Source organism: Leptidea sinapis, chromosome 2, assembly GCF_905404315.1.
Source record: "Leptidea sinapis chromosome 2, ilLepSina1.1, whole genome shotgun sequence".
Lineage (NCBI taxonomy): Eukaryota > Metazoa > Arthropoda > Insecta > Lepidoptera > Pieridae > Leptidea > Leptidea sinapis.
The window spans coordinates 12,795,063-12,818,689 of record NC_066266.1 but is presented as its reverse complement, the minus strand read 5'-3'; the positions used below and the strand labels follow the sequence as shown (position 1 = coordinate 12,818,689).

General features: G+C 34.1%; 3 non-coding genes across 3 annotated transcripts; 2 read left to right on the top strand and 1 right to left on the bottom strand.

Moving 5' to 3' along the window:
* Positions 1–13,452: 13,452 nt before the first annotated feature.
* Positions 13,453–13,571, bottom strand: LOC126978189 (5S ribosomal RNA). Its single transcript, XR_007732530.1, has one exon. It is a non-coding gene; the product is annotated as a 5S ribosomal RNA (ribosomal RNA).
* A 1,817-nt stretch (positions 13,572–15,388) lies between these two features.
* On the top strand, positions 15,389–15,460 carry Trnah-gug (transfer RNA histidin (anticodon GUG)). Its single transcript has one exon. It is a non-coding gene; the product is annotated as a tRNA-His (tRNA).
* A 1,773-nt stretch (positions 15,461–17,233) lies between these two features.
* LOC126978253 (5S ribosomal RNA) lies at positions 17,234–17,352 on the top strand. The gene has a single exon (XR_007732562.1). It is a non-coding gene; the product is annotated as a 5S ribosomal RNA (ribosomal RNA).
* Positions 17,353–23,627: the final 6,275 nt, after the last annotated feature.

Genomic DNA, 23,627 nt, shown 5'->3' with positions numbered 1-23,627 from the left:
CCTCCGAGTTTTAAGCCATTCTACATTGTACAACCACGATCAAAATTCAACTGTCAATAATAATAAATATAATTTTATCACCAAATTTTAAATGAAAAGCAACATTTTTATTATACCTAATCTATTTCACATACGTAACTGTAATAGATTACTTTACACTGGCTGACCTGGTTGTTTTGCCATATAAATTATATATGTAAACTTTCCTCGAGCTTCAACGAATCTATTACAAAAGATTTCATTGAGATCGGTCGAATAGTTTAGGAGTTATTATATAGATAAGGGGTTTGTTTTAAGTAATATTTTAGTGCATAAATCTCCATCAACAATGACTCTGACTATGGTGCCCTCAGTTCAATCCTTACCCGCAACGTACCATTGTGATGTCGGTTTTACATAAAATTATTATAAATTCAAAATTCAATATTCGATTATTTATAAATTCAGTAACGCTTCCTCTGGCAACTACATAAAAATGTAAGAAAAGATCATATTTGCGATAAATAGGTGACAAAAAAGGGAAGAGGCAGTGCGGTTGGGACAGAGGACGCTGGCCAGCGATCACTTGCTGAGTGCCGACAGAACAGACAGGATTAGCACTTCTCAGTTATTAAATCATATGGTTATAATTAAATACATTTGTACCTATCTGCAACGTCAAATTTCAAATTTATTTTTTGTCACTATTTTCTGTTGTATAGGTAAGTTAAAATTTGATAGGTTTGTTAATAAAATGATTAAAAGTGGAACGAGTTTATGTGTGCCTTTTAGATCTATTATTAGCGAACCTACGAACAATGAGATCGATTAAAAATTTATTCGTAAATAATTTAATTTGCGCTAAACCGGTGTGAATTAAGGTTAGTTTCTACTTACTCGGGGACACGCGTTCCAAGTGCTTTGCCTCTGGTAATACAGGCTGCGTTAAACACATACTCAATTACATGTGCGTTTCCATGAAATAACGCATTGCATGAAAATAAACGTACTTATTCTAAACAAATAAATAATATTTAAAATATTGCATAAAAATATCTAAAACGTTTTCTTCAGGATTGTACATTGAAATGTTGGCCCATAATAAGACCAGGAGCAGAATTAGTATGCAGATGAGCTAAATGTAAAGTTGATCGATTAGACGAGAGCGGTCGCGGTAGGGCACAATAGGCCCGCATAGCAATGACGGGTTGAGTGTTAGGTGTCCTCTTCATTGAAGATTTGACGTGAGTAGTACTTAATGTTTTATACCTACAGTATATATTTTATATTTATACTCTTGCTCAAAATAGTACATAAAATTGTTTGAATAATTAATAATATTATTAAAGCAAATAACTGTTTTGAGTAGAATATAATCGCGTACGTACAGTGGGAGGCTATTTTGCTCCGGCTAGGTTATGGGTACCACAACGGCGCCTATTTCTGCCGTGAAGCAGTAATGTGTAAACATTACAGTGTTTCGGTCTGAAGGGTGTCGTAGCTAGTGAAGTTACTGGGCAAATGAGACTTAACATCTTATGTCTCAAAGTGACGACTTACTAACTGTCACAGTTTCTAGAAAATTCTTTAACGTCCTAATGAAGATATAAAACTTTATCAAGAATACAAATATTGAGATGCAACATTCAAAATGTTTGTATCTTTAATATTACAATTGCACCAGTTTGAATCCTTTAAAAAGTATTTTATTTTAATAAAGTAAGTAAGCATTCAGTCTGATCTGACGCGCGAAGGCAATTTTATTATTTATATATTTCAGGCGTTAAAACTATATTTGATATTCATCTCATGACGCAATAGCTTCATTCATCAACTTGAAGGTTCTGTAAGTAGTGTTATTAAGAAATAGAAACTAATACTAATATTGAAAAGAGTTAAAGTTTGTGAGTTTGTAGGAGATAATCCCTACTGAACTGCTTTTGAAAATTCTGTTACCAATAGAAAGCCTCATTATGGCCTCATGGATGGTCAACTGTTGTTTAGTGATCACCGCCATCCACATTCTCTTGCAACACCAGAGGAATCACAGGAGCGTTGCCGGCCTTGGAAAAGTGTACGCCATTTTTTTTAAGGTAGCTGTGTCGTATCGTCACGGAAACACCGCACCACGGAGCTCATTCCACAGCACCAACCAACAAGGTTGGTTGTTGGTTGTACGTGGAAGAAAGTTCCTTGAAAACTGCACTGTGGAGGAACGCCAGGCATCCAGATGGTGGGGTTGATATCAGTATGGTAGAAAACCACTGACCTGTATAAATACCAATGGACAGGCTGTTCCATATCTTTGACAGCAAATTTTTTGTGCCTATTTGAAGCGCCACTCGCGAGCGTCCAGAGAACTAATATTGACGTATAAACGTATAATACAAATGGCTGCGAAGAAACGTTCAATACTATGAAGTATTTTTGCATTTTGAATTAATTCCTTTCGTTTTCCGTGCTATTTATACGTGAAGAATTAACGTAATAAAGGACAAATTTTTTGTTGAGGTGATGTTTGCTGAGGTTGTCATCACTAGTTTAGTACCGCAGACTCTCGCTACAGGGCCAACAGCGCCAAAATGGCGAATATCAAACAGGCACAAAAGCACTTTGAAATCCGCCAGTCCAGTGGTATATAGTAGAGGTCAGTGTAGAAAACAGATAATGAGACGACATCTGTATGCAACACACTGCTTACGGATAGGTATTACACGGGCAAACAGACAAATAGACAAATTCTTTGAAATACTTTTTTGGAGTCGGTAGTATTTGTCGAACATACAGCAAGTACTCTTTTAAAAGATATTCAACTGTATTAAATTTGTTACGATTTTAATAGTAAGGCCCTTAGGTAAAGCTACTAGTCTTAATCTTACCTTTGTCACTACAGAATTACATGACAGGGAGAAGTTACATTTTTATTTTATTCAACCCGACGTTGCAAGACCTTTCCAGATCTCGTTTTCAGGGTGACTGCAGATGAAATGTGTCCAAGATAGTATTTGTCATAGTTGTCATTATGAAGTTAAGCGCCATTTATTTCCTCGGAGGTGGTATTTGCTGTACACTAATGGTTTCACTAATAAACTAAAAATGTAACTTTTACGCAAAAATCTAATTTAAAAACCGTTGCAATTACACGCGTTTTAAAAAAAAATCAAATTTTCAAATTTCTATATTTGTTAATAAGATATATACAAAAATTACTTATAATCTACTTATTTAAGCAATTTACAATTAAGCCTTATATATGTAGGTATCAGAAAACTTATTTCTACAACCCTATCTACGTGTTGAGGGATAAAATGCTTAAAAAACTAATACATATAGTTTGTGGGGGAAAATCCAGGAAACTGGGCAAACCTGGCTATTTGCTATTTAACACGCGTTTTAATCCTTTAAAATTGTTTTATTTAAATGTGTGACACTCGCGTTATTCAAAGAAAATACTATGACAGAGAGAAGTAAATTTGGAGTAACTTTTCATTACTATGAACTGCAATACTTATCCTTATCAGTGATATATTAATATGAATATAACATATTAACCGGAGACGAACAATAATATAAGCCATTTAATAATAATATTGTAGTTAATTAGTCCGGAACAATCAGCAGTGTAAATCTAATTAGAATTTGATAACAATCTTCAATGATAATTACCTTATTACACAGTTACAGACAAAACATCTGTAATGAAATATATATACCAGGGCAGTAGAAATTAATAGGTGTTATTATTATGAAATAGTTGTAAGCAGATAAGGGTTGCCAAGCATGCTTTGAAATAGAGTAGTGTAGGAAAATTTATTGAGGTAGGCGTTACTTTGCGGAACACCATATTTATCAAAATGATTTTGAGTTTTTTTTAAGTGTTAATTCCGCCAATATTTGTCTCAGTCTCATGCCAGATTTTGGCGAGTCAACACGTCCTGAGTATGCCTCGTGTAGAGGCGAAACACATGTCGAATTGTTTAAAGACAAATATTGGCGGAAATAAAACTAAAGATAACGCAAATCATTTTGATAAAGTAGAGTAGTCTAAATAAAACCCTTTTTAAAGAATTCTAAGAGGAAAGGACTTTATCAACTATACAGGATTAAAACGCATGTAAATGTAACTGTGTTTATACATTTTCACTTTTATTTTATTACTGTGTTTGTACATTAGTATAATTATTTTAGTTAACCCGACGTTTCGGGACCTTTTCAGAGCACCTTTTGGAAGCGCCGCAATTATCTATTCTCTTTTCTTGTAATTTTGTTATGACAAATGATAGTGCAGACGATTACTGTAAAAAAAAAAAGAAAAAATATAGAGAGATACCAGTTGTCTATCGCTTCCTGTCTCTTGCTTCTTGTCTTTCCGCTTAATAACCAAAATTGTCACCGAGCAATACAGTTTAAGAAGCATACGCAGTATTTTAAAACTTCATCAGTGGTCGACGACCTAATCGCCTCCCATTAAGTTCTCGGTGTAACGCCACACATAAATCCTGTTTCCTACACACGCTGAGAGGAAGTAACACGCACCTTAGCACTAGGAGTTCCCAGAGGCTTAGCGGGGACCCCAAGATGCTGACTATCTCACCTCGGAATCTCAAGGATGTCTGTATATATTTAGCCATAATTGATTCGCAATTTTAATAATATATGTTTTCCTACTCACCCCAACACACCTTTTTCAAGGGGGAAAAACATAGTTACAATTACACACATTTTAATCCTTTCAAAAGAGTCTTATTTTAACGTGTAACTCTCGCTCAATTAAAGAAAATACTAGAAATCTCAATATCATTTTTCACCTAGACCTATCCATAGATACTCCACGCGTTTGAGTTTGATGGTTTAGGAGGTAGTTCAAACCTGAACCATTCTGATTGACTAACACAAGCACAGAATAAATATATATACATAAAGATTTAAATAATTAATAATAAGATATCATCCCCACCATTTGGATGTGTGGCGGTCCTCCACAGTACGGTTTTCAAGGAGCTTTCTTCCACGTACTACAAAAATGTGGAATGAGTTTCCTTATGCGGTGTTTCCGAGACGAAACGACATGGGTACCTTCAAAAAAAGCGCATACTCCTTCCTTAGAGGCCGGCAACGCTCCTGTGATTCCTCTGGTGTTGCAAGAGATTGTGGGCGGCGGTGATCACTTAACACCTGGTGACCCGTACGCTCGTTTGTCCTCCTATTCCATAAAAAAAATTGTCCTTAGTCATTCTAAACAATATTATGTAACAATTTTCACATCCACGTTTATAAAATGCTTCATAACTTAATATCTATTTACATATAAAGTTACTAAATGTCATGATCCCACAGACAAACCATCATGATGGTTTATGGGTCCATTTCTTTCGTTTTTGTTGTGTCAAAGCTGTTATAAATAAATAAATTAAAATAAAATAAGACGGCAGACGAACATAAAGGTAACTTTGTAAGTAATCACTGCTGCCCAATATGTACATTACTTCCACAAAATACTGCCTGATATAAAATGACGAGCAATAGTTCTTAGCGAAGATTTTAAAAATAAAATTTTAGTAAGGATTTTTACAAAAAGATTTGATCCGATTGTCTACATCCTAATGGTTATTAAACAAAAAAAACTTAAGTCATCTAAATAAAACTTACTATATATTTTTACTTATTCACAAGTATTAGTAAACAATGATACATAAATGCTCTTGGTATGTCTAGTTAAGACCCATGAATGTAAAATCATACTTAAATATAATATCTTATAATTTATTTCAGCTGTAGAAATATGATCTGTAGGTATCGTTTACTTTAGTTCCAACATAGGATAAACATGTGAATTCCTAAAAATTAAATAAACCGTGTTTCTGATAAATAACAGGTACATTACGTATATATGTATATGTATTAAAGCTATATGTACAAAAATACTAATGAAAGAACAGTTAGTAAAGTTCTATAATATTTGACATATCAATTAAAGAAAATTTATTGAATTAGGCGTTACTTTGCGGAAATCCATAATTATACAAATGATTTAAGTTTTCTTTAGTGTTAATTCCGCCAATATTTGTTTTTAAAACAATTCGACACGTGTTTCGCCTCTACACGAGGCATCCTCAGGACGTGTTGTCTCGCCAAAATCTGGCACGTGTCTCGTGCTTTAAACTTAAATCATTTGTATATCAATTAAAGCTTATATGTCACAGCTAAACACTTCCCCCTCATTCATAATAGTCTGCTAACTTAAAGCTTTGCTAATGCTCACTCTGTCTTCTTCTATTGTCTATTCCTAAGTCAGAATGAGAAAAAACACTCCTAAGCGGCTGTTTAAAGTTAGCGAACCATTATGAATAAGGGGGATAACTCTATCATTTAAAAATAATATAAAATCTAATTTACAAAGTAGATTGCTAGGTTTTTTTTTAATTGAGCTACTGTATCTCAAAAAAAATCTATAGCTTCTGATAGCTAGTAATATTATAATTATTGTTCAAAACAAAGCATAGGTAAAATAAAATTCTACTACATCTTCATCAAAGTACAATAAAAACCCCTAAAAGATCTGGGTAAGTTGTCGCTCGCAATTTCAGTGTTACATTACAATAATTATAATAATTACATAATGGTTTCTTAATATCTACAATTTAGTCTACACATAAGATATATGTTTGTTCATCTAAATATAATTTAAACACAATAAAACTAATATTATAAATATATATTATCTGTTAAAGATAAACATCTATCTCTAATACGTATATAAATTCTCGTGTCATGGTGTTAAACATTGAACTCCACCGATTCTCATGAAATTTTTAGTGCATATTGGGTAGGTCTGAGAATCGGACAACATCTATTTTTCATCCCCCTAAATGTTAAGAGGTCTACAACGAAATGCAATAACTATCGTCTTATAGCGCTCATACCACATGCCAGCAAAACTTTACTGCATATAGTAAACGAAAGACTGAAGGCTTATATTCTGAAGGAAATAGCACCAGAGCAGGCCGGTTTCGTAAACGGCAAAGGTACACGGGAACAGATCCTAATTGTGAGACAAATAATACAGAAAGCCAAGGAATTCAACAGACCGACTTTCATATGTTTCGTTGATTTCCAAAAGGCATTTGATTCTGTTAAATGGCCACTACTATGGAAGACCCTCATAGAGATGGGAGTGCCCAAGCAGTTGGTGCAAATCCTCAGAGCCCTTTATGAACATGGTTCCGCTTCAGTCAAGGTGGATAATGTCACGTCCTACCCACTTCATCCCTCTGCAGGAGTCAGGCAGGGCTGCATTTTGTCGCCTCTTCTGTTCAGTATTTATACGGAGCACATTATGAGGATACCTCTAGAAGATTGGACAGATGGCATACCAATTGGCGGCAAAAACATATCCAATCTCCGATATGCCGACGACACCACGTTAATAGCGACAAGTAAGGAAAACATTGCTGAATTATTACATCGTATTGAGCATACCAGTCTCCAGTATGGCCTTAAAATAAAGCGGCAGTAAACAAAAATGATGATTGTCGATCGAAGTCAAAACAATGCACCAGATATAGTCGAGATTGCTAATTGCGAGGTTGTACAGTCATACATATACTTAGGATCACTGGTCGCTAATACTGGTGGCTCGGAAGACGAAATTAGAAGCCGAATTGCTATTACCAGATCTGCAATGCAGAAGTTGACGAGGATATGGCGGGACAGGAATATCACCAAAGCTACTAAAGTTCAGTTAGTAAGATCTCTAGTGTTTCCCATACTATATGGTGCCGAAACATGGACAGTCAAAGAACAAGAGAGACAAAGGATTGACGCACTAGAAATGTGGTGTTGGAGACGAATGCTATGAGTATCTTGGACACAACGCCGCACAAACGTCTCGATACTTGAAGAGCTCAAGGTGAAAGAAAGGCTTTCATCTATAGTCAGAGCCCGTATCCTCAGATACTTCGGACATATCACGCGACGTGGAGAGCATGCCATAGAGAGACTTGTTGTTCAGGGAAGGGTCAACAGCAGTAGGTCAAGAGGACGCTCCTCTACGCGCTGGATGTGGAGAGCATGCCATAGAGAGACTTGTTGTTCAGGGAAGGGTCAACGGCAGTAGGTCGAGAGGACGCTCCCCTACGCACTGGACAGACCAGAACAAAGCCCTAACCAATACTCCCCTCAACACATGTGCCAGAGAAGCAACAGCCAGGGATAACTGGCGTAGAATCGTTCGTCGTTCGACGTGACCACGACTGCTCTGTCAAGGGACGTCCGACGAAGAAGAAAATGTTAAGGGGTCCACACGAATTTTTTTTTTACATTTTTTTTAAATTGTTTGATTATGACTCAACATTAAAAAATACATACAACTTCAACTTTCACCCATCTACGATCAACGGTTACTTTTGTATCGCGATTTTAATATCGGCATACAACGTTTGCAGGGAAGCTAGTAATATATAAAAACAAAGATGAAATATGGCACATGCCACAAATTACACCATAATAAGCTTCAAATACAGCTTTATCTATAGATTGCCGCATTTACTCCAGTTGTTTAAAATATTCTTGGTCAATAAGCAGCAATGTATTTATTCAGTATGGGTTCGATTCGGACAGTGACAGCTGACACACGACTAAGGAGAAAAGTGTGCTTGATCTTTTGACGTTCCGCTCTCAGACTCCGAATGGTACGTTCATGTGTATAGAAGGTCATTGGTTAAATATAAACATTTTATCATCTCTCATTAAAATTTAAGTGATCCGACATAATATTGATATTTCGTCACGATTAAATACAATTGGATTTGTTGTAATACGTTATTAGCACTGACAATTTTCGAATTGGATTCCATTATAATTTATTCACCCTCATGTCGATGGATACATTTCATTCTGTGTCTGTATTGTACCTACTGAGTCGCGTTGGCAGTAACATTTCCAATCAATAATTTTACATAATTCCTTACGAACTGTTTTTTTTATTTGGTGTAAATAAGGGACGAGATATTTGGGGCACGTGCTTACGTACGAGAGGTACAAACTCCTACAACTCATCATGATGCATAAAGTTGCCGGAAGAAGAGGCGTAGGTCGCAGAAAAAAGTCTTGGCTGCGCAACATTCGAGAGTGGACTGGCATCGGGAGTGCGGCAGAACTATTGAACTATTGAAACTACAAAGCTAACCGCCAACTTTCGCTAGTCGGAGAGGCACGCGAAGAAGAAGAAGGAGGGACGAGACGAGATAGGCGTTGAGCTGATGGTAATTGATACGCCCAGCCCATTACAATGCAGTGCCGTTCAGAATTATTGAAATACCCAAAAATTCTGAGCGACACTACAACTGCGCTCGTCACCTTGAGACATAAGATGTTACGTCCCATTTGCCCAGTAATTTCACTAGCTAGCGCGCCCTTCAGTCCGAAGCACAATAATGTTTACACATTACTGCTTCACGGCAGGATGCCGGCTAGTTATGGTACCCATAATCTAGCCGGCATCCTGTGCAAAGGGCTTATTATTTCTGTTTCATATAGGTACTTACATTTCACACATAAATAGGTGAAGTGAGTATACTGACCCGAACTAACATTGCTGACTGCACTGCACAGAAACTAAGATCTACTTCAACCTCAGAAAAAGATGCAGTGGGAGTCTTATAGTCTAAACACATGGTCGGTTTTGGTCCGGTCGAACAATAGGATGCGGTCCAGTACCGGACCATATTAGATGGAATGTCATATTATCCATTGCACAAAGTTATTATTCTTACCGTCCGGACCTTACCGAGTACCACGGCGGACCTATTGATCGCGGCCCACGTAAGCCCACTGGACCGTACGTTTGTCGGCCTTATATAGTGTATTTATCTAATTATTTAGTTAAGAAACAGTGTTAACAATAAATATATATATTATATACTACCCGTTAAAATTCGCCAAAGGAAGGAACGTAGGGACGTTGGAATTGGAAAAAATAAGTAGCCATAAACCATCTAGGACAATATATATATAGTAATTATAATAAATAATGAAATCGATCACAGCTAGCAATATATAACTTGTAGGTAGATAACAATAACTATAAAATGTTAAGAGAGAGATGATAATATATGTAAATTATAAAAACATTATTGTGCGTCTGGCCGCAACTTCAAATCAATAAATGAAAAATTAATAAATTATTGCCGTGGACTAACACGGTAATTGGTGTACTTCTTTTTCTAACTAGTCTACTTAATCTAACGTTACTTATAGAAACAGGAGATGATTGACCACGCCGGTTACAATAAATCGTCTTACCTACATTTGAATTGTTATTTTTATTTTTACTCTTGACGTCTAGTATAATAAATAATGATTGATGTTTAAAAAACTGTTATATTTTAGCCCTTTCAATGTGTATGGGGGCTTGTAAGATCATTCCGGGTATTAATTACCGAATCTTTCACGGGTAGCTGATCTCGACGCGACACTGTTTCAATGTATTCACCCCTTTATCTGATACTCGTCTGAATATTAATAATCCTCACAACAGGGGTAATCTTTGGCAATAATTAATATTTTGCGAATATGTGCATGTATGGTAAAATTGTTTAGTGAGGACTGTGCAAGGAATTAAAAAGTATCATTAATTGAACGTTTATGTTTTTTTATAAATTTCTTTTTATAAAATTAACGGACGAGATGAGCAGGACGTTCAGCTGATGTTATTATGGGTACGCCATGTTCATTATAATGCAATGGCGCAATTCTTCATTTAACCCAAAGTTCGGAGCGGCGTTGCAGTTGCCTTGTGACATAAGATGTTAAGTCTCATTTATTGGCCAGTAATTTCTCTAGCTACAGCACCTTTCCAATGAATACAACTTGCACGTTATTGCTTCAAGGTACAAAAAGGCACAGTTGTGGTACCGACCTGCCCGGAACCCTGATTCAGAAAACTCCCATTCCATTTCTCTCTATTGTTAGTCTCAGGGGCATTACTGGCTAAAACAAAACCAATTATTTAAATAAGCAAATCTCTATGTTTGTGAAATGTTAAGCAGCATATTAAAAGCAGGTTAGTTGCGTAATTATTTTTGCTCGGTCAACAATTTGTAGTATAAAAAAGGCAACCAATACTCAGTGATTTATTTAATGCACAGTAACCTAGTACGTAAATGCTTATAATGCAATACATCTACACAGACAGAGACAGAGTATTATATATTACTTAATGTGCAATCAAATAAAAGCATAGGAAAAAGATCTTCAATATTCATGACGATATAAACACATCTCATTGGAAGTGACACAGGAGCAATATTTTTCTCAATCACCATTAGTACGTATCGCTCGTCTACCGACCTTTACTATGCTCGCGATAGCACTGTATACTTTCAGCCTGTCACCCTAAAATCTTTCATCAATCTCGAGAAAAATTATTGCGTTATATACCTTACCATGTGAAACATTAGTTACATTTTCGCTTAAAGGCACAGAACCAGTTTGGTCAATCATTCTTCTAGTAATTTCGCAGTAGAATGCGGAATATGTCGACACTTCACTTTTATTGTATCAAATAATAGGGGTGTTCTTATAGCTGTTATCACGTGTTTGATCTAAAATGATACTTGCTCAGTTTGAGGGGTGTATTCTATACAATACAGCGCCAAAACTCAACCGATATCAGAAATAAAATCTCTCAAATAAATACGGTTGGTTCAAAGTTGGATTGTCCCTTTTGTGTGCGGTTTTATAATACCGTGCTTGTCAAGATGATGTATTTGGTGAATTTTTTAAGGCTGTGAAGATTGGTATGCTGCTTTATCTCTAAAAAAATAATTAGATTATTGTATGGCCACGTATATATTTATTATAATTGTTTACGGAAGAAATACTAGTATTATTTTTGAATATTGCAACCACTCATAGTATGTTGTTAGAAATGTTTACAGAGTTTTAGGTGTGCTTGCTGGAAATTGGGGACTTATGCTCAATAAAGGATAATATAAATTTATAATTGGCAAAAAAAGGTTTATCATTTGTTAAGTATGGTTAGTACGATATATTATAAAATAATGAATGTGCTGTCGGCATGTAGTAGAAGAGAGACCTATTTGATAAGGCAAAAAAATTCGATCGTTCTATTTGAATCTAAGGATTCTGAATAAGCTAAGGAGTTCATAATTGTATACATCCTTTGTTCTAGTCGAAGATCTGTATTTTTTCCTAAAACAAGAAGCATAAAAAAGATTAAGATAAATTATAATTATAAGTAAAATAACTATTAAGTTAGATGACCTCCTCCAAGCTCCAATATTTTAGGATAGATTAAGTTCGAAAGAAAACAATATATTGACATTTACTTTTTCTTGTTTCATCCGTTCTATTATATTTAAATGTACCTACGTTAAAATGTATTTAAAAAATAAATTCTTACGAGTTAAATTTTAATATAATATTAATGCTTGTACCATAATTTTTTTTTGTGTTATACTTTTATTTCTGCGTATCGTTTTTATTCTAGTAATCTCCGGGAATAAAAAAAACACCAGCATGATGAATTTGACATTCAACCTGCAATTCAGTGAAAAACAAGAGTGATAGGTACTTATTATTTTAGTAGATAAAAATTTATTTTTATTACAAGAAAATTTGATGCTTTTGATTCTTCCGTGGATTAATGAAAATTTAAAACTGAGGAGCCACATAAGAGTGTCTCTGGCATTAGAGATAGCGACAAAGATGTAAATAGCCCACAAATTCTCAAAATGATAAAGCCATTTTCTTCAAATAAATTGAAGTAAACATTTCATGTCTCCATAAACCGTAGATTTCACGCTTAAAGGGATCCTGAAGACAATAAAGTGTAAACGTAGCGAGCGATAACAGCCAGCCATTTGGACGTTCGAAACTTAGCTCGGATCTCAAGACATAACCATTTCCTATTCTCGGATGAGTGTCATCCATCGAACAACTAGTCTGCGAACTGACGTGCGCAATCAAAACACAATACGTTATAAATGGCTCACATTATATTTGCGCCAATATAAATTTTGTTCAATTTAGTGAATTTGCTACTCTAAATTCGCCTTAACTTCGTTGCTATAAGGTCTAATGTTATTGAGGTTGGTTTGTAGAGTTATGTTGGTATTTGTTTGACTTAGCTTCTCAACTTTGGCCCATAACAGTCCTGCTGTGATAGGTAAAGAGGAGCAATAGCATTCGATATTTCGTTGTATTATTTATGTCGGTGACTTGCGTTGCGTCGTCTCACTCGATTACCTAGACGCCGCAATAAAATATGATATCAGATATAATATTTTGGGAGAATTTTGAATAAAACATTCGCAGAATCGATGTGGAATTTTTGTTTTTGCATCGTGATAATACGCATGATATAAGCTACGGTGTACTGTAATTATATAATTTTGTAACAATAATATGTTCTTTTTGGTGTACTTACTAAAGGGGCAGCAAAAAGCAAAAAGCCAACATTACGCGGTGTTCCCAGGCGGTCACCCATCCAAGTACTGACCGCGCCCGACGTTGCTTAACTTCGGTGATCGGACGAGAACCGGTGTATTCAACGTGGTATGAACGTTGGCAAACATGTTACTGAAATATAAGTACAATACTTAATATTTACACCAATCACCAACCACTAAATCAATGTTATACTAGTGGTGCAACTCGGATTCGGTAGATTGTGTGGAGCCTTTTCATTCTTTTGGGAGGTTAGTTTTAGTATTTAACATGTGTTTCAAGAAAAACTCCTTAGAGAAAGAAAATTTATCGAGCTAGGCGTTACTTTGCGATTGTCCATAAATATCTCAATGTAGTAAGTTTTCTTATCTTCAAAGATTTGGCCTTAACCAATTCAACACGTGGTTTTCCTCTATACGTGTACCAGTGGAAGGCTCCTTTGCACCGGATGCCGGCTAAATTACGGGTACCACAACGGCGCCTATTTCTGCCGTGAAGCAGTGATGTGTAAGCATTACAATGTTTGAAAACTTTTGTCTTAAGGGGAGGAGCGCAGTTGTAGTGCTGGTCAGAGTTTTTGGGTTTTTCCAAAATCCTGAGCGGCACTGCATTGTAATGGACAGGACATATCAATTACCATCAGCTGAACGTCCTGGTCGTCTGATCCCAGGAAACGTCAGTCAAGTCTCGTTCCAGAATTTGGCGAGTCAACATGTCACAGCAACAAGTCTTAGCGGAAATAACACTCAAGAAACCCATAACAGTTAAGTACATGAAAATAATAGATACGTGTTATTATTACGTTCATTTACAATCGGCTTGATTATCAAAAACCACAAAAAGGCACATTAACAATGAAACAAGGCACGATCGAACACTCAATGTCAACTGTCAACTAACCACATGATTAATTCAGTCAGTAATAATCAGTATAACAATTAAGTACGAAACACTAAAACAAATTTGACGAATATAACAAGGGAAAGCTTTTTGTTAGTACATAATTGGTCGAGTATCGTTTGGGGCTCAAGTTACCCCGGGCGCACGCGAACTGTTAAAGTTACACAAATTATTGTCATTCATGGAATTAACTATTTATTTCTATTGTCCTTTCTATCAGTATATAGACCACATAAGTCACAATATATTTTGATCTGTATGTTTTCCTTAATTGCCTAAGAATTTGTTGACAAAAAGTCAGGCTTTTTCGTATTAATGTACTTACATGATTACTGACTCTTTAAATTATTGCATTGTTTGAATTGGGTGCCTGTTGGGTGATTATTTATTAATAGTTATAATCAATAAATAATAATTTCGTTTCAACATTCTATTAATTTATACATTGATAATTTGAGTACGTAATTAATACAATTGGTTGGTTAACCCTTGTTCGTTAGAATACAATTTCTTACCTGTCGCATTCAAATTCAAATATTTTTATTCAAAATAGGATTTAAACTCTATTCTGAACACCAACAACTATTTACCATCCATTCGAAATAGCACCTATGCCTCAGACCTGAGAAGAGTGAACTTTTTTCTTAATTTAGTTACATTATAATATTATGTTGTTGTACAATAAAATTCATAGGTAGTTAATTACATAGGCTGAGGGTGTTCGAACAATTCCCAGTCTGTAGTATCATTATTAAATGCAGCAATATTAGAGATAAGTGACCTATATGACGGTTAGAATACTTAGGTTATCTCAATTACCTTATCTTAAAAAGTAAAAGCATGCTGTAGTGTTATAAGTATAAGCTTACACTTTCTTAATATTTTCAATAAATGCTATACGTTCGACTGTATTCATTTAAATTTATTCATTGATATATTTGCCCATTAGGTTTCAATGAATAGATAAGTGAGACGTAAATATATCAAACGCGCTATTCATCACATCCATAATTTCGAATAAGTACACATCGCTCCGATAGCCGTGATCGTCTAGTGGTTAGGACCCTACGTTGTGGCCGTAGTAACCCAGGTTCGAATCCTGGTCACGGCAGTGTCATTCACTGTCACGGCGGAGCATTTTTTTTACTTTAATTGTTATTTAATAATAGTATGAACGTTATTACGTTAACATTAAAGAAATTTTTATACAGAAAATTTTGTCTCGTTAATTTTAATACATTTTCAAAATTATTCTCTTATTAGTAATTTTTAAATGCAATGATGATATTGATTATATGCGATAATATATTAGGGAAAGTAAAGTAAGTAACTAATAAGTACGTAAGTAAAGGAATAATTTCTAGGTTATATTTAAGTGAACAGAATAATATTGAGTAATTAATTAATTAATTAATTGTTTTGTAACATTTGCTATTTGCGCTTTGTTCTTAGATTACCCTAAGCACAGTATAATAATATTAATTCACAATGTTATTGTTTTTTTTTGTAGCAATGAAAAAAAAAATATCAAGGTAAGTAATTAAATTTTTATATAATGTAGAAGTGTTAGTTTATTTATAATCACTTAAAAGAACTTAGTTTTTATAAAAATGAGGAAAAAATATGAAAATGAATTTGCGTAAGTTACCTCCAGTTCCGTGACGCTTCCATAAACCAATTTAATCAAGTAAACCAAGTCAAATAATATACATAAAGGAAACAATAAGATAATAATTGGGTAGAATGCCAACATCATAATGATGTTCATAATAATATTCGAGGGTCATCAAAACGAACATGAATGTAACGTACAGTATCCTTAATAGCAAAGCACCGAAATTACTGTCCAAGTTTCAATAGCAACTAAAAACCAAAAACATCACCCAAAGGAGCATTTTGCATAAAGACCGACTCACATAAAATCTTACGATGATGCTAAACATATTTGTTATTTCGCTTTAGAAATTTTAGTTAAACGAAAAACAACTTTATTGTATTGTAATAAAGTTGTGTTACTAAAGTACAAACGCAAAATGAACGTTGTAGATGTACGCCCAATCATTACAACAATGCATTGAAATAATTTAAATTCGCAAGAGCATTGTATTTCGACGTAACTTTCTCTACATTGCTACTTTGGAGACCAAAATTTAAACGCCTGATAAAATAGAAGCAGCAATGTTTGTGCTACGCAGCGAATTATTCGAGCAGTATTTTAATAATAGGATACTGTAATCAATTCTCTCCCTTTAAATTGTGCTGGACAATGGTCAGTGGTCGCTTAACGGCATTGATCCTAAGTTATGTCAGGATTAGCTCTATCTTAATAACTGGTATATTAACAGGGGTCAAGTCGGGAGATACGGGCTTGATCTAGTTAATGTATCTAGCTATTTATGTAAATTTGGTCGCCGGCGGGCAGTATGTTTCTTAATTATTTTGAGATTTATAGATACAGTATATTTGGTTATACAATCTAAAATGGATTTTTACACGCTTTCTATTACCTTCACCTGTATGTAATATGTTTGTTTGTAACCGACTCCTTTGGGCGTTATTTTGACCCACTTTAAAAGGCCAGATTTCGTTCAAACTTCGTAGATTTATCGAACACCGATGACAATACATTAATTTTATTTGCTAATTTTCTGAATGTCAATAAAAAAAATGTGATAAAAAAAATATTATTTTTTGGAATAGAGGCGTAAAGGTAACCGTCATGTTAAGTGATCACCACCACCGATACCCTCACGAAACAGCAGATACATCACAGGAGCGTTGCCGGCCCATAATATAATAAGTCTCGAGAATTGAATGACTTCACAATATGAAGCATACGTGAAATAACATTTTTATAGCGTTTATTATATTTGAACATACACTCGCCAACGTCCATACCACGTTGAATACACCGGTTCTCGTCCGATCACCGAAGTTAAGCAACGTCGGGCGCGGTCAGTACTTAGATGGGTGACCGCTTGGGAACACCGCGTGATGTTGGCTTTTTTTTTTATTAGTATTTGTTTGAAGTATAATTTGAGTATTTCTGTACGTACTCCAAAATTTGTAAAATAACACCAGTGGGAGGCTCCTTTATACAGAATATCGTGAAGCAGTAATGTACAACCTATCTTTTTGTGTTATGCGTGTATAAGCAGTATTGTGTATCAGTTTGAAGGAAGTCGTAGCTAGTCAAATTACTGAACTTTATTTTAATTTCCAGTATTTTATTTTAATTCCAGTTTCCTTTGTAATTCCTTGATTTTAGATTCCACTTCGCATTGTCACTACTTTTCATACCTTTCCATAATGTGCTAATTCCTTCTTATTTCTTGTACATTTTGATTTTTTTTATAATATGCGCATAAGCATGCAGTGCAGCTTATGCTTCATGTAATTTAAGGTAAGTAACTATTATCTAAATTACTTTTTTTGTTCATTTTAAATATGTTTCATAAGTTAAAAATCACAAAATTGCAGAACTAAGTAAACAAGGTTGTATAGCCAACAAATCGAATGAGACCTTAGTCATGTAGACAGACTCACAACTATTTATATATTAATTTTTAGGGTTCCTTAGCCAAATGGCAAAAAACGGAACCCGTATGGATTCGTCATGTTTGTCTGTCTGTCCGTCTATATATCACTGCCACTTTTTTCCAAAAATATAAGAACTACACTATTAAAACGTAATAGAAAAATTGGGTATTCCCCATAATTAGAACTGAAACTCAAAAAATTTTTTTCATCAAACCCATACATACGTGTGGTGTATATATATACAGGTGTCCCAAAGTTATGGGACATGAAGGGATAGTACCTTAAATATCGTAGATAGGGTATTTTACTGAAAGAAGACTTTATGTTATTTTTAAAAGTTAGTAATTCTGCATTCAAAGATTTTCTAAAAATTACTTTCCTAGTCTGGGACTCAAACCTGATTAAAATGTAAAAAAAACACCCCCACTTTTATGATGCCAATCCAAAGAATGGCCAAAAACTAATAACTCTTCTTAAGTAACATAGTATTTTAAAAGAAAGAAGCAACGTAAAATGTTTGAGTCAAATTTCAATAAAGTTATTTATTGCCGACGACGACGTTCGAAAAGTAGAGATACTATCATTCCATAGATAGCATTGATTATTCGTAAATAAGTGCCCACTTCATAATTAAAATACTTTATAGCATAGTTTTTTTTTAGTTTAAAAGCGATACGAGAACGTGGGCGAGTTACAAACAGAATTGTGCCATATCATGTCGAGTATACACCATAAAATGATAAGAAAATCAAAAGGCAGCGGACTCATTAAAAGATTGGCGATTTGCGTAAGACAGAAGGGATCACATTTTGAGCATTTAATTAATTAATTTACAAAAAAATACCCACTTAATTGACTACTTTCTCATATTTACATATCATAAAAGTAGGGGTGTTTTTTTTACATTTAAGATGGGTTCGATTCCCAGACGAGGCAAGTAATTTTTAGAAAATCTTTAAATGCAGAATAACTAACTTTTAAAAATAACATAAAGTCTTCTTTCAGTAAAATATCTTATCTACGATATTTAAGGTACTTTCCCTTCATGTCCCATAACTTTGGGACACCCTGTATATAGATTTCTATATCATATCTATGGATAGGTCTTAAAATGTTATTGAGGTTTCTAATATAATTTTTTTCTAAACTGAATAGTTTGCGCGAGAGACACCTCCAAAGTGGTAAAATGTGTGTGTGGACACACACATAGGACACACAACTTTTCAAATAAGAGAATGATAAAACTAAACAAAATATATGATGTACATTACCATGCAAACTTATACCGAAAATTGGTTTGAACGAGATCTTGTAAGTAATCTTTTTAATACAAAATAAATCGTTACCGCTATTTTGCTGGGCCCTTAATGGGCGAGTCCGACTCACACATGGCCCCTTTTTTGATAGTTATGTAGGTCTCTAAAATAAAAGTTAAATTTAGTGTCTTAATCTATCTTTATATATATAATTCTTGTGTGCGTGTGTATGTCACTGAACTCCTCCTAGACGGCTGGACCGATTTTATTGAAACTTTCTGTGTGTCTTCAGGTGGATTCGAGAATGGTTTAGATTTACAATTGAACTACCTCCTGAACGGCTGGACCGATTTTGATGAGATTTTTGTGTGTTCCAGTGAATTTGAGATTGATGTGTGTCTTCGGGTGGATTCAAGAATGGTTTAGATTCCCAATTAAACTACCTCCTAAACGGCTGGACCGATTTTGATGACTTTTTGTTTGTTTCAGTGAATTTGAGATTGGTTTAGATTCTCAATTACGTCCATATAATATAATTCTCCTGCTCATGTGTATGTTAGTGAACTCCTCCTAACGGCTGGACAGATTTTTCAAATTTAAGACGTGTGTACAGGACAACGTCTGTTGGGTCCACTAGTATAATATAAAAATGAATTGCTGTTCGTTAGTCTCGCTAAAACTCGAGAACGACTGGACCGATTTGGCTAATTTTGGTCTTAAATTATTTGTGGAAGTCCAGGGAAGGTTTAAAAGAAGAATAAATATGAAAGTGTTCGGAATTAAATAAAAACAACAATTTTGTTTTTCCTTTATGTGTCCCCCGTCGTCCGATATTTGTTTGACAGTTTGACAGTTCTGCTGTAAAACAATTTCATTACAACAACAGGGAGCATATTTTACGAAATAATTCTTGATGTTATGAAATATTATTGACAAATTCATAAAAAACGGTATTTTATTCATTATATACAGAACAACGTCTGTCGGGTCAACTAGTACTTAGATATTTATTTATTTATTATATACAGACACTTTATCACATAATATTACATTATATTTGGTCCCTACACTAGGCGTAGCCTGTCCTGTAGGCAACCAATTTACATCCTATGTTTAACAATATGAACCGAAAGGTCAAAAAGTGCACTCTGTATCTGTCTGTGTGTGTGTGTGTATCTGATTAATCATGTTACAAAGTATTAACATTATATGAATGCTAAGGTATCACTTTAAGAATAGCTTCCATGTCTGCATAAGTGAGAGTGTGTAACCATCTCTGTAAATTTAAATTTGACCTGATGACCGAGCAATTTTTAATAGAACATTTAAAATTTACCTTGTTGTATATATATGTATGTAAGAATGGGCTAAATCTACTTGCAAATGTTGTATTTATTATTGGTGTTGGAATCTTACGTGTGGTGTACGAACGGCTATCTAGTAGGTTTTTATAATTAGGCAAATTCAAGACCTCCTTATGCATGCTTGTCATAACACGCAAGATAAATATACCTCGGACAGAAAGAAGTTCTAATAAAAGAAGAAAGAAGTTCGAAGTTCTATAAAATATTATATTTTGAAACAATGTGATGTCAAAATATTTAGACCCTTCCCGCTCCTTTTCACACAGTGTCACACTTGATCGAACCCCTACCTCCCTAATTTATAGATGTCCCATTGTGGGTATAGTCCTCCTCCAACAGTTACCAGGTTTTTGTTGTTTTTGCTTTCATGCTCCAGTCTTTCAGTCCTATTTTTCTCTCTCTCAATCTGAAATCAGTCTGATATAAATAAAATATATGTTACTAAGACTGAACTATGCTTATACAAATCAATATAATATATAAAATACCTGATTCCTGCCGCCGAATTCCACCTTCACACGACACGCCACAAATTAGGGTAACATCCCCACCATCTTGATGTGTGGCGGTCCGGCACATTGCGGTTTACAAGGAACTTTCTTCCAACAAAGCTGTGGAATGAGCTTTCGTGGCGATACGATATAGATTCCTTAGGAACCTTCAAAAAAGCGCGTACACCTTCCTTAAAAGTCGTGTTGCAAGAGAATTTGGGCGGCGGTGATCACTTAACACCAGGTAGCCCGTACGCTATTTTGTCCTCCTTTACCCAAAAGAAATCATTCTCCAATTGAAAATTGAGCTTAAAAGCACATAATAAAGTTTTCAAAACTTTAGTTACCTTCTCTTGATTAGTGTTAATACACAAAACAAACTGAGCTCTCTTAAAACATACATAGAATATCACATCATTCTGTCATTCCTTCAAAGCTCAGCCCAACAAGGTCCCACAAAAGCCCGGCAGCGAATATAAATGACGTCAATTCATAACACATTGTTACTTCTACATTCATGTCATCGGTGTCATAATCTATTTATGTTTCGAGAATGAAAAATAGTGTGCTATTTAGAAATGTAGCAGGAGTTAATACTTAGTGTACTTACTGAGTTGCTTCTTTTGTGCGAGACAGGGGTACTTACTGTTTGTAATATATATTTGACAAGTATTATTATTAAAGATAGCTGTCTGTGCCTGAAACTTGCCCTCAGCCCTGTGATTTCCCGCTATTGTGACAAATGCTAAGCCATCAAAAATTAATAAAAATAGTTTTAAGAAAAAACTAAAAAACACTAAATTCAATCAATTCCTGCCTTATCGACGCTAGATGAAAAATAATACATAAATTAACAAAAATCTTATTGTTCAAATTGAATTTTATTATTTGAAACGTTTGACAGTTCGCTTTATAGCTATTAAACGTTAATGGACGTTTACAGTTGTAAGTTAAAGCTATGACGTCATCTAAAATTTTTCAAATGTTCCAACTAATTTTTTTCTTGTTTGTTTTTGCTAAAGTTAGTTAGTGAAACCCGGCCTAAGTATAGTATTTTTTATAACCTTTACTAATTTAAATGAAGTAGATATTATATTTTTGATATAAGCTTATATTCTTGCGAGATTAAAGTCGTTCTATTAAACACATTTTTCAAATCCATTAAATATCATAAAACATTTCTCTTCCTAATGACTTACAATCCGCTTTTCGGAGATTATATTATTCTGAATGGGAGACAGTGATTATAAATTCGCGCCCGAGACACAAATAGTGATGGGCTGATAACTTCACTAATCCCTGTTCTGACAAATGGTGTTAATAAGAAACCTGTCGCGGTGGGATTAAGAGGCGTTAATTGCAGTGTCAACGCGGCGTGCTAGTGTTGTGCTAGAGTCAACGGTGTCGATAGTTTGTATAATAAATGGAGGGGCTAGAATCGGTACAAACTAAATCAAATATTTTTCAAAACTCTACCGGGTTATGTATCTATAAAATATTACCAATTAAATGTATCGTAAAAAATAAATTAACATCTAAGGCCTATTATAATGCGAATGATTATTTGATTGATAAAGATATTTGGAATTATGTTTCTAAATTTTGTTAACGAATATTGTTATACAAATTTGAATGTTATTGTAACCTTAGTACTTCATCCTGACTTGCACTAAATAACTTATAAAGTTTTACAGTGAATAAAGATTTTTTGTAATTTGAATTATATATTGATGTCGGTTTTCTGTTTGGATGTCAATATAATTTTTTGCAACGACGTGTTAGTATATGACGTTGAAATTATAGACAAATACTTTTCAATATATAAATATATTGAAAAGTTTGCTCTTACTAGTTTTTATAACTAGTTACAGGGTAATTCAAATTAGATCTGTTAAAGGTTTGTAGTACGGGAGATTAATAAATTGATATGATAAAATAATGTAAATAATAATAATCCAATATAAAAAGAAAAAAGTTAATTTACACAAGTGGTTTAAGTACATATTTTGTTATCACATTTCATTTTTATTTTTCAATCAAATATTATAAAATTTTAAAGTTTATTTTTTAAATTGTTAAAGTTTTATTGCTGTCTTATTAAAACGTATGTAGTAGTAGTAGTAGTATTATGAATGCTAGTAGTAGTAGTAACTTATAATTGAATAAATCTTATATATGTCATTACTATAATATGTTAGTGTGCATGTAAAGAGTGTATTTTATTAGTTGCCTAATAAATAAATATCATCCGAATGAAGACAAATTATTTAAAAAAAGTGTGTGTGTACTTATGTATGCATGCAAGAAGATATATTTTTTTGGCTTAACGAAGCAAAAAATATTCAAATGATTTATTCCTCGTGCTTTCTACGTTTTTGGAAAGAACAATTTTGTAAAATTCTTGCAAGGACTTCTTTGACATTTAATTATTAAAAAGAAACTTTATTAATATATAAATATAATATCGAATGTGATAGTCACATCCCTATTTTATAATTCTAGCGCGTTGTAAGCGGATTACTTTTGAAATTAAAATGGCGGTCTACTAATTAAAATATGTCATAATATTTAGGGGAATAGTTAATTACACACCAAAGGTATTAGTATAGTTTATCACTTTAATCAAC